Here is a 12,615-nt window from a genome sequence, read left to right on the forward strand (position 1 = left end):
TTGCATGGGATGATGGTGATGTGTTCCCATCATTCTCTTTCTTCAATGATCTCAACAATGTCTCGGAAGCATAAGACACCTTTGTGCATTCTCCTTTGGTATATCCCAAACCTGTGAATCAAGGTCTTTGCACGACCTCTAATGGCTAAGTCATGCCTTGTCCATTAACACCAAGTCCTCCTCCTTTGTACCCCATCTTGGTAAGGAGTCTCATGCGAGTTCCTGTGATCGATATCTCCACATTTCCAATAGAAATAACATCATGTGAAGATGAAATTGTTGGGTGTGGAGCCTGATTATCTTCTATATTCAAAGGTACCAGCCAAATGTATACCCCAGGAATATTGTACACCCCTCCACGCAGCAGGGTGGAAGGGTGACTTGTTCCCCCCTGTGGGGGTTCAGGGGGGCCAATCCCCCCCAGCTGGGGGGTTCAGGGGCAGCACCCCCGAAGCTAAAAATAGATGTAAAATTGCCTTGTAAAAGTCTAGTAATTTCTAATCAATCTGGGCCGTTCATTAGGCGGATGATCTGACGGTAGAAGTTATGTTTAGTTTAGGTTTTTTTGCCCTAGAAGGCAACCCCTCACTATATATGAGGGAATTGTATTGCGTCTAGATGTATCTCTGTATTCAGAGTGAGGAAGAGAGAGGAGATTGAGAGCGAAGAGGGTGTTACAACAGATCTGTTGTAGGCTGTATCTCTTCAGTTTGATGGATAATATAAAAGGAATGACTGTTTGTTTCTCCGTGGACGTAGCCCAAACTAGGTGAACCACGTATATCTGTGTCTCTCTTGTTTTATGCGTTTTCTTTGTTTATATTTCTACAATATTTCATGTGTTCCATTGCTCTGTAATATATAATTTTCTAACAACTGGTATCAGAGCCGAAGGTCTATTTGGCTGATAAACTCGCAAGAGAGAAGGGTTCCTAGTTCGAGTGGGAGCAATGGTGGAAGATGGTAGGTTTAGGGTCGAAACGTTCAACGGCCAAAACTACCAGCTATGGAGATGCAAATGGAAGATTACCTGTATCAGAGAGATCTGTACCTACCATTGAGCGGAAAGACAAAGAAGCCGACGAGTATGACAGACAAAAAATGGGATATTCTCGACAGAAAGGCACTTGGAACAATACGGCTGTGCCTAGTGGCGTCGATAGAATTTAATATTTCAAAGGAAACGACAACAGAGGGCTTAATGTCGGCATTGGCCAAACTATATGAAAAACCCTCGGTCTCAAATAAGGTATTTCTTATGAAGCGTTTATTTTATATGAAGATGTCAGAAGGTGGATCTGTTGCAGACCATTTAAATGATTTTAATACAGTTACAAGTCAGTTAAGTTCTATAAGGGTAAATTTTAATGATGAAGTTAGGGCTGTGTTATTTCTGTGCTCATTGCCAAAAAGTTGGAATGGTTTAGTTATGGCCATTAGTAACTCTGTCTCTGGATCTAGTACTTTAAAGTTTGATGATGTTGTTGTTGCAATCCTTAGCGAGGAAATGTGACGGAAAAGCTCCGGTGAGACATCAGGTAATGCTTTGACTGCAGAGACTAGGGGAAGAAAAATGGAAAGATGAAAGAGCTCAGGATATCGCAGTAAGTTGAGAAAAGGCAGATCCAAGTCCAGATCGGGGATAGTGTGCTGGAAATGTGGGAATAAAGGACATCTGAAGAAAGACTGCAAGTCTCAGAAGGGAAAAGAAGGAGACGCGCAGCAAGAAAACAATCATGAAGTGAATGTAGTAGGTGATGTGTTGCAAGATGCTTTGATTCTTTCATTAGAAAATATTATTGATGCCTAGGTGGTAGATTCAGGGGCCTCATTCCATGCCACACCTGATAGGAAACATTTTCATGATTATGTTCAAGGAGATTTTGGACAGGTTCGATTGGGTGATGACAAACCCTGTAAAATCGTTGGAATGGGTACAATTTTCATAAAACAACAAAATGGAAATCAATGGCTATTGAAGGAGGTAAGGGATGTTCCAGATCTGAAGAAAAATCTGATTTCAATAGGGCAATTGGGAAGTGAAGGTTACGTAACTACTTTCACAGATAAATCCTGGAAGGTCACTAAAGGATCCCTGGTAATAGCAAAAGGAGGAAAGGTTGGTACGTTGTATTTATGCAATGGTATTTCTAATTCTGTTAATTATTTAACCTCTACTGGAGAAGATACAACATTGTGGCATCATAGGCTCGGGCACATGAGTGAGAAGGGGATGTAGATTCTTCACTCAAGAAATTTGTTGCCAGGTTTGAAGCATGTTGATTTAAAATTCTGTGAGAATTGTGTTTTTGGAAAACAGAAGAGAGTCAGATTCCTTAGATTCGGGAAAGAAAAGAAGAGTGAAAAATTAGAGCTTGTGATGTATGGGGACTTGCTCAGGTATCATCTCTTGGTGGCTCTCATTATTATGTTACTTTTATTGATGATGCAACTAGAAAAACCTGGATTTATTGTATTCTAAATAAATCTGATGGATTTGATACTTTCAAGAAATGTAAAGCTTTGGTTGAAAACGAGACAGGAAAAAGGTTGAAGTGTCTCAGATCAGATAATGGAGGTGAATATTGTAGCAAAGAGTTTGATAGGCACTATTCAAAGAATGGAATTCATAGAGAGAATACAGTTCCAGGAACACCACAAGAAAATGGCGTGTCAGAAAGGATGAACAGGACAGTCATGGAGCGTGCAAGGTGCATGGGATTGCATGCAGGATTGAATTTACAATTTTTGGCAAATGTTGTAGATATTGTTGTTTATCTAATAAATAGAGTGCCTTCAAGTTCCTTGGATGGTGGTATTCCAGAGGAGGAATGGACAGGTAAAAAGGTAAACTATTCTTTTTTAAAGACTTTTGGTTGTGAAGCCTTTGTCCACATTAACAAAGAAAATAGAACAAAGCTTGAGGCAAAATCAAAGAAATGTACCTTTATTGGATATGGTGTTAATGGTTTTGGTTATCGCTTTTATGATTATGAAAAACACAAAATCATTAGGAGCAGAGATGTCATATTCAATGAAAAGGTTTTGTATAAGGATCATCTATAGGAAAAGAAACAGGAAAAAGAAAACAGAGAATACACAGTGCTTGATGAGGTCACAAAAAAAGTGATGGTGCTTGAAAATCATAATGATCAACAGCCAAAACAACAACCACAACAGAAACAAGCACTTCAAACACCTGAAAGTGGTGTTAGAAGATCTACCAAGATAAGTAGACACCCCGAACGATACTCTCCTTCATTATATTATGTATTGTTGACTGATTTTGGTGAACCAGAATTTTATGAAGAAGTAGTGCAGGTAGAAACCAGGAAGAAGTGGGAGCAAGCGATGAAAGAAGAGATGGAATCCTTAGCACATAACCAGACTTGGGACTTAGTCAGGTTGCTTGCAGGTAAAAAAGCATTACAGAATAAATGGGTTTACAAGTTGAAGGAAGAAGATGGAGGTAGAAAAAGGTATAAAGCTAGACTTGTGGTGAAAGGGTTTGCACAGAAAAGGGTGTAGACTTTGATGAGATATTTTCACCTGTTGTGAAAATGACTTCAATCAGAACTATTCTAAGTCTAGTAGCAGCTAAAGATTTGCATCTTGAGTAGTTAGATGTAAAGACAACCTCTCTCTATGGGGATTTGGAGGAAGAGATATATATGTAGTAGCCACAAGGATATGAGGTAAAAGGGAAGGAGAAACTAGTGTGCAGGTTGAAGAAGAGCTTGTGTGGCTTAAAACAGGCTCCAAGGCAGTGGTATCTAAAATTTGACAGGTTTATGTCTAAACAAGGTTATATTAGGTGTCACTATGATCATTATGTTTATCTTAAAAGGAAAAATGATGGAAACTATATTATATTGTTATTATATGTATATGACATGTTTGTTGCAGGTTCTAACATGCAGAAAATAAATGTGCTCAAAAGGAAATTGACAAACTCATTTGCAATGAAGGATTTTGGTGCTGCAAAACAAATCCTTGGTATGAGAATAACTAGAGACAGGAAGAATCGCAAATTAACATTGTCTCAAAGTGATTACATAGAAAAGGTGTTGAAAATGTTTAATATCCAGAATGAAAAACCAGTTAGTATACCTTTGGCTAGCCATTTCAAATTAAGTAAGGAGGCGTGTCCCAAGACTCAGGAAGAAATGACTCATATGTCTAAAGTTCCATATGCATCAGCAATTGGAAGCTTAATGTATGCAATGGTCTGCACAAGGTCTGATATTGCACATGCAGTGCGAGTTGCAAGCAGGTACATGAATAATCCAGGAAAAGAACATTGGATGGTGGTGAAGTGGATTCTCAGGTATTTGAGCGGTTCAAACATTACTCTAGAGGGATATGTTGATGTAGATATGGCAGGTGACAAAGATAACAAGACGAGAACTACATGATATGTATTTACTATAGGTGGAACAACTGTCAATTGGGTTTCAAAAATCGAAAGTGTTGTTGCACTTTCAACAATAGAAGCAGAGTATGTTGCTGCTACAGAGGCTAGTAAAGAAATGATTTGGTTACAAAGGTTTCTAGATGAATTGGGTAAGAAGCAGGAGTTGGGCAGGTTATACAGTGACAACTAGAGTGCCATACATCTTGAAAAGAACTCTACATTTCATTCCAAGACTAAGCATATACAGCTCAAGTACCATTTCATATGGTCAGCATTGGAAGATGGACAGTTGAAGCTGAAAAAGATACACACTAGCCAAAATCCTGCAGATATGTTAACAAAAGTTGTAACCATGGAGAAACTAATAATCTACTTAGTTTCAATTGGTCTTCAAGTATGATAAAGAATATGAGAACAACCAGGTCTAAAGTGGAGTCATTGTCTAGCAAATGAAGCAACAATGGAGTTGCTATAATTAGTCTCCAAGTGGGAGATTATTGGGTGTGGAGCCTGATTATCTTATGTATTCAAAGGTCTCGGCCGGATGTATACCCCAGGAAGATTTTACACCCCTCCATGCGGGGGGGGTGGGGGGTGCGGGGGGTACTTGTCCCCCCTGCGGGGGTCGATCCCCCCCAGCTAGGGGGTTGGGGGGCAGCACCCCCGAAGCTAAAAATAGATGTAAAATTTCCTTGTAAAAGTCTAGTAATTTCTAGTCAATCTGGGTCGTTCATTAGGCAGATGATCTGATGGTATAAGTTATGTTTAGTTTAGGGTTTTTTGCGCTAGAAGGCAACCCCTCACTATATATGAGGGAATTTTATTGTGTCTATGTATCTTCGTATTCAGAGTGAGGAAGAGAGAGGAGATTGAGAGTGAAGAGGGTGTTACAACGAATCTGCTGTAGGTTGTATCTCTTCAGTTTGTTGGATAATATAAAAGGAAGGACTGGTTGTTTCTCTATCGACATAGCCCAAACTGGGTGAACCACGTATATCTGTGTCTCTCTTGTTTTATGTGTTTTCTATGTTTATATTTCTGCAATGTGTTCCATTTCTTTGTAATATATAATTTTCTAAAAGAAACTGAAGAATAATCAACATTATTTACCTCAGTTGTTGATTTAGAAACAAATGACGAAGGCTTCTCTAAGCCTTCGTTGCTCTTCAACTTATCCAAGGCCTCTATCGTGGCTTCTAGTTGCAGTTGCAGTCTCTGTTTATCCTCTTTCTCTTCTTGTAGAAGCCTCCTTAATTCATCATCCTTTACTTGATGGCTTTGATCATTTCTCTTCAATTCTTCCACGGCTGCCTCTACAACTTGCAACTAAAGCTGCAATCGATGCTTCTCCTCTTTCTCTTCTTGTAGAAGCATATTCAATTCAATGTTATCTTCTTAAAGACTCTGGTTGATCTCCTCATTCAAATGATGAGAAGACAATGAAGATGATGAATGTACACTAGAAGGTGTGGATGGGGTATCATTCTTTGCTCTTTCTTTCCCCTGTCTCTCATAAGATTCATACAACATGTTCACCAATTTGGACATCTTGAGCATGCTTCATACATATCTTTGTCATCCTCCATTGCTGCACGTTCAATAATTGTTCACGCTTGCAATTCACATCAGTGAGAAGACCGTTTTGATACCAAACTTCATCCAAGTTCCTTTAGCTATAGGAATCATCCAAGATCTTTTACTTCTGTGATGTTGTTAGAACTGCATTTTAAAGAGCATAAAAGAACATATGTGCATGCTTAAACAAGAGGAAACATGACAACCATAAGAAAATCATGAACACAACACATTTGATAACGGAGTTCGTCCAGTGTCAACTACGTCTCTGGGCAGGGTGTTAAGATCGTGGAGGTTGCTTCATATAATTTTGAAAGAGATGATGATGTACATGGAAGACTCTATGTCATAGCAAGGACATACACCCTCAAACAGGAATGGCTTGTCTCTCCACAAGATATTCCTCTTACATGAATTCTCACTCAAGAAGGCTTACTCTCAGCATGACAACTTAACATGATCTCACACAATGTGGCAATGGGTATCCCTTCAACATAGTTACACAGGGAACTCAATTACAATACATAGCATGACAAGCTAAGTACATCTCACATAATGTGCCAAAATCAATCCCATAACATAACATCAAAAAAGGATCTCAAAACATAATAGATCATCTCAGCAATTATGAAGGAAAAAATGACATGACTAATTCATGTACCTTCACCTTTGAATTCGGCTGAAAAATGGAAGGTTCAACTACAAAATCTGATTGCACCACTGAATTTATGTCATCGAGAGGTGTAAAATTGACTATCCATTTGTCAAATTTTGACACTATCAAAATATGGGCCTATAGGAATCTTTTAGATTCCCTGTGATTCTCCAAAGATTTTGTTATCTGGGTTGACTAGAGATTTGCAACTCAGATCACAAATCTAATCTCGCCATCATGATCCTTACGAGATTGAGTGTAAAGTTGGTTTCATTCTGATTCTGGAAAATTTCAGCCTCTAAGGAATCTAGAAGATTCCCTCAAGATTCTTCAAAGATTCTACTCTGTTGGGAATCTGTAAATCTTCTGCTCAGATGGTGATTCTAATTTTACCATCGCGTTCCCTGCGAAATTTTGGTTAAAATGATTGTAAACTTGATAACATTCTGTCAATGTAAAAATTTACCTCCCAAGGAGTCTCGAAGATTCCTTAAAGAATCTGTGTGAAAGAATATTCCTTAGAATATTCCAAGGAATATGCTCACCTCTATATTCATGCTAGCTCTTGGTTCCACCCTTTGGCACACTATTCCGCTCAAATTCGGCTTGGCCTTCATTCCATTCACGACTCTCTCCTCCTCGTGCCTCTGTGGAATGAAGGGTCTAAGTATTAACTGTGGGCGGAGTCACCAAGTTTAATCCCCGTGGTCCAATGGTGGTGGGTGCTATTCTATCAGATGAGGTCATGGTTCAAATCTTCTCCTCCCCAACTTGGTGATGATTATGTTTTTTTAATAAGCGTTGTTTGTCATTTGTGATTGATTTTGGGCATGTTAGCACTAACCTATGTATATAGTTTGAAACTTCCTAGGGGTTGGTAGGTCTGCCGGGGGTGGACCACCTCCCCATCCCCTCTACTTAATACATATACATGAATCACAGGGTCGGGGGGTGAGGAAGGGAGGAGTGGCAGCCCGCCACCCCTTTTTTTAATACCATTTTTGTTAAAAAAAACAATAGATTTGATTTTTGTCAATTAGGGGTTAATGGGAAAATTAACCATACCACAAATTCACCTGCTTTCAAGAGCTAGGTTTTTATGGCTGGTGTCAGTCAAATTGTAGAACCCTTAAACCTAGCTCATGGCCAACTTTGACCACAACTTTGACTTACTCTATCTTCTCCACACAAACTCGGATTGGAGTGTCATTTGCATCGTTGGAATCAGGGCAACGAGCACTTTGCTCTAGTCTTGTTTCAAGAGAAATCTAACCACCTTGAATTTTGACCATTTATGAGCCCTCTTTGACTTCTACATGTGTCTGGAGCCACTTGTATTATTATTTTTAAGGACAAACAAGTGGATAAGTATAATGTTTTTTCTCCCTTAGAGGACATTAAACATTTGTTGAGAAATCAACAGTTTTGTTTGGATAATGTCGACTAATGTTTGGCTTTAGTGAAAGATTTTTTTGTGAGCAAATTTTCTTGCGAAGGTCTTATTGAACCTCCTTTGAATGATGACAATGAAATGCCTGCCTTAATTGTTTCAGATCATGATCAGTGATGCAGGTGGTTTCAGGTAGTTCATTCTCTTTTTTCGTATGCTACAACTTGGTTTCTACAGGACAGACTGCATCTTATCTCTATTATGGGGCATGAAATGGTTTGCTTTGTGTACCATGTATTTTTCCTTCTATGGGAGCCAAGTATATCTGAATTTTGGTAGGGGAAAAGGTTCTTACATCAAATGTATTGTTAGTCGTTGAAGATTTTATGTTTTCTATCTCTTTGCCACCTCAATTATTATGTCTCTCAGTGGTGAAAGGGACACAATTCATTTTGGTCTTGTTGCAACATTTTGGATTAGTTCTAATTGCATAATTCCATTTCTTCAATGGAGGTTGTTTCTTATGTGCTACGTTGAGAGAGAGTAAGGGGATCTTCTAGGAGGGTTGTTATGAAACTAGCTCACAAAAATATAGAAAAGAGAGATCAACGCCTTAGAATTCAGCCTCTTCGAGGGGGAAACCTCCTTTACATTTCGAAAATGAAAAATTATTTGATTATACAAATGAAAAGACCTCCTTTCTATAAATATGAGTCTAAGGGGTCATAATATAATCAGAGTCGATATAACAATAATAATGTAAGGGCACGCTAATAACAATAGTGAGCCTCTATGGGGCACAATAGTAACAATATGGGCACTACATGGGTACATCAATATAATAATAGGTTTGTACTAATAACAATAAGGGGTTACACTAGTAGTATAGGGACCTAACATGCCCCTCTCCTTCAAAAAGTGTTGTCCTCAACGCTTGAGTAGTTCTTGATGCTTCTGTATAAAATTTTTGTCCTCCCATGTGGAATCTTCAACATGTAAGTTCTTCCACTTGATGAGATACTCTGAAATTGATCGATTTCATAGTTGTTGGGTTCTTGTTTCTGTGACTGCTCCAAGTTCCAATATGATTTTTCCTTCCTCTTCAATTTCTAGTGATATTGTTTGAATTGGGATCTTTTGCAACTTTTGAATAAGTGGCCATACTTCTTCGTCCTTCTTCCATTCATCCCTTGCTTCGTTTATCCAATTTGGTTGGATAATAGAAATAGCACAAAACAATGCTTCCACATCCTCATCCTTTCTTGAGAGTGCATCTGCAACAAAATTGTTCTTCCATTTTCTATAGATGATGTCAAAGTCATAAGCCAACAAATTTGTGACACATTTTTTCTATTCTTCTAAAGATAATAGTTGTTCTAAAAAGTATTTAAGACTATCATGATCCATTTTTACCTTGAAGTGTCTTCCCATTCGGTAAGGTTGCCATTTTTTAAGTGCATGTAGTATTGCCAACATTTCCTTCTCATAAATAGCATGCTTGAGATGTAGCAATAAAAATACCCAATCACCTACATCAAAACATTTTTCTCTATGATGTTGAACTACCTGTTGTTTCATTTGATTTTGTACCAAAGTGGCATTATCCTTTAAAAGTTGGAGAACTTGTTGTTGATGCTTGATGTGATATTTCACTGTTTGAACCTTTTTCTTCTTGATATGTCCTTCTATTTTTAGAGTTTGAGGAGTGGTAATTTCTTCCAATCCTTTACAAGATATGGTTAGATTCATTTCTTGATGCTCGATGTGATCTTTCACTTCTTGAACGTTTTTCTTCTTGATATGTCCTTCTATCTTGATAGTTTTAGGAGTGCTAATTCCGACCAATGAATTACAAGATATGGTTGGATTCGTTTCTTATTTCTCAATGTGATCTTTCACTTCTTGCACCTTTTTCTTCTTGATATGTCCTTCTATCTTGAGAGTTTGAGGAGTGGTAATTCTTGCCAATGCTTTACAAGATATGGTCTGATTCCTTTCTTCTTTCTCTGGGGTTGGGTCCTGGCATATATCCTCTTCTTTTGATGTTTCTTGATCCTTTTCTTCCTCCTCTTCATACTCGATGTAAAATAATTTCTTCTCAGCACACTTATGACCTTTAGTGCATTTGCTATCACAATTGTAACAAAGCCCTTTTTCTCTTTTTTCTACCAATTGTTGTGGTGTAACCCTTGTAGGTTGTGGAAGGCTAAGAGAAACAACACTTCCATATTTATAGTTGTGAGGGGTAGACTTCCTTGTTGCCACAATTTTACTTTCCACTATGTCACAAAGCCCTTTTACTCTTTCCAATTGTTGAGGTGTTGCTCTAAAGAAGGTGTTGCTCTTTGTATCCTCATAATGTGCTATCATTTCCTCTGTGAGAATTGACCACGTAACAAGTTGTTTACGAGAACAAAGCCCTTTATACCACAAAAATTGATCAGGTTCTAAATATGAAGATGTAATACATACATTTTGTAACAGTGGTACACCATGTAGATCAAAATATTGCTCCATCTGAAGTATCCAATTTACTGAATCCTAGCCACCAAACTTCCTCATATCACCTTTTCTTGATTTTAGGAGCTCGATCTTGAAATAACTATAACTTTGTAATTTTGGTTCTTCTAGTTCTGAAATTGCAAACTATAGTAGCCCTCTATGTCCTCTTTCCAATGCCACCAGTCTGATCCAAATTGGATTCTCCAAGGAAGAGTTATGCACAATATCCCAAGATAACCTGATTATATACCTTTCCAAAAGAGTGAACTTGTATGAAGTGTCACGTGTCACTATTTCAACCTTTGGCTCTAAAAAATATATACAAGAAACTACAATCTGTCCTCTTTCTGTACCTTCTTACAAAATTTGAATCTGATGCTCAGAGAGAAAGTTATGATGATTTTCCCTAGGTCACCTGTTTGGAATGTAATTCAGGAGTCTACAAAAAGACCAACTTCCTCAGATCATATCTCCTCAAATATAGTGCGAAAAGCTCTGAAATTCGGACCTGAGGTTCAGTGCGATTTCGTCTCAAATTTGGTTTTTTTTCGCTTCTGAAACGTTGCAGAAGAAAAAAAAGTTATAGCGAAAATGCCACAATGACCTATTTGGAGTAGCGAAACCCTAGAATCCAAAGCTCTCATACCAAATGTTATGAAACCAACTCACAACAAGACAGAAAAGAGAGATCAATGCCTTAGAATTCAGCATTTTCGAGGGAGCAACCTCCTTTACATTTCACAAATGAACAATTCTTTGATTATACAAATGAAAAGACCTCCTTTCTATAAATAGGAGTTTAAGGGGTCATAATATAATCAGAGCCAACATAACAATAATAACGTAAGGGCACACTAATAGCAATAGTGGGCTTCTATGGGGCACAATAGTAACAATATGGGCACTACATGGGTACATCAATATAATAAGGGGGTTGTACTAATAACAATAAGGGGTTACACTAGTAGTATAGGGGCCTAACAAGGGCCATCTTCTTCTATGTGATTGTGCAACTCCTTGCATATGATGAACACTTATGAGGGATTGGGTTTGCTTTTGAATTCCCTCTGGCTTATCTGGAGAACCATCCATGCATTTTCCATCTGTTGGTGTCAGAGTGCCCATATGGTGATGTATTTAGCTATAAGTTTATGTGGCTCTAATGCATTATTTTTGTGTAGATCAATTGTTTATTAGTGAGGTCTTGGACTCTCGCTCTACAACAATTATGTTTGGGTTAAATGGTCTGATCATGAGCAATTTCGTTCTTTTCTTCTTAGATTGATCTATGGATTTCTCTGTGAACCTTGGAATCAGACGTAAACTTCTTTTGATATGAATACAATTGATAGAATTTTTTAAAAATATAAATTTTATTATTATTATTTATTTAAATATAATACTAGATTTATTAATGATATTTTATTAATATGATTAATTTTTTATAGAATAATTATTTTGAAATGATTTAAATTATGTATAATAATTAACCTATTTCTTTCATATTTATTATATTATGAATTAATTATAATTTTTGAACCGTTTAATAATTTTTATTATAATATAATATTTAGAAAGATAAAATGTAGAAAAATAATTATCATCTTAACTATAGTCAAATGTTTTATAACTTGTTTAGATCCATCTTAATTCTAAATCTACCAAGCTCTTAAAGGGATCAAATCTCCTTTCACTTTAAAAGAGGTTTGCATCTCAAAACATTTGATCCCTCTTAGTATTTGGTAGATCTGAAGTTAAGATGGATCTAGGCTCGTATAGAGAGATTTGGGATGAAAGACATGCATCCTTCACATTTTATTACTTTTTAATTAAGACCACATGTAAATGTTTACAAATATTTACACCACTACAACATCTCTCGTGGTTTTTCCTTTTAGATTTTATTTTAAAAATAATATAAAATAAAAATAAATATTTATAAAATATTTTGTTTTTCCTTTTAGATTTTATTTTAAAAATAATATAAAATTAAAATTAAAATTAAAATAAATATTTATAAAATATTTTGATTTTGAAACAAGTTAATAATATCCATGTTTAAGAATTTGGTTATAATCT

Source organism: Pinus tabuliformis, chromosome 3_1, assembly GCF_031772625.1.
Source record: "Pinus tabuliformis cultivar Carrire ecotype Pingquan chromosome 3_1, CPIR1, whole genome shotgun sequence".
NCBI classification, from domain to species: domain Eukaryota; kingdom Viridiplantae; phylum Streptophyta; class Pinopsida; order Pinales; family Pinaceae; genus Pinus; species Pinus tabuliformis.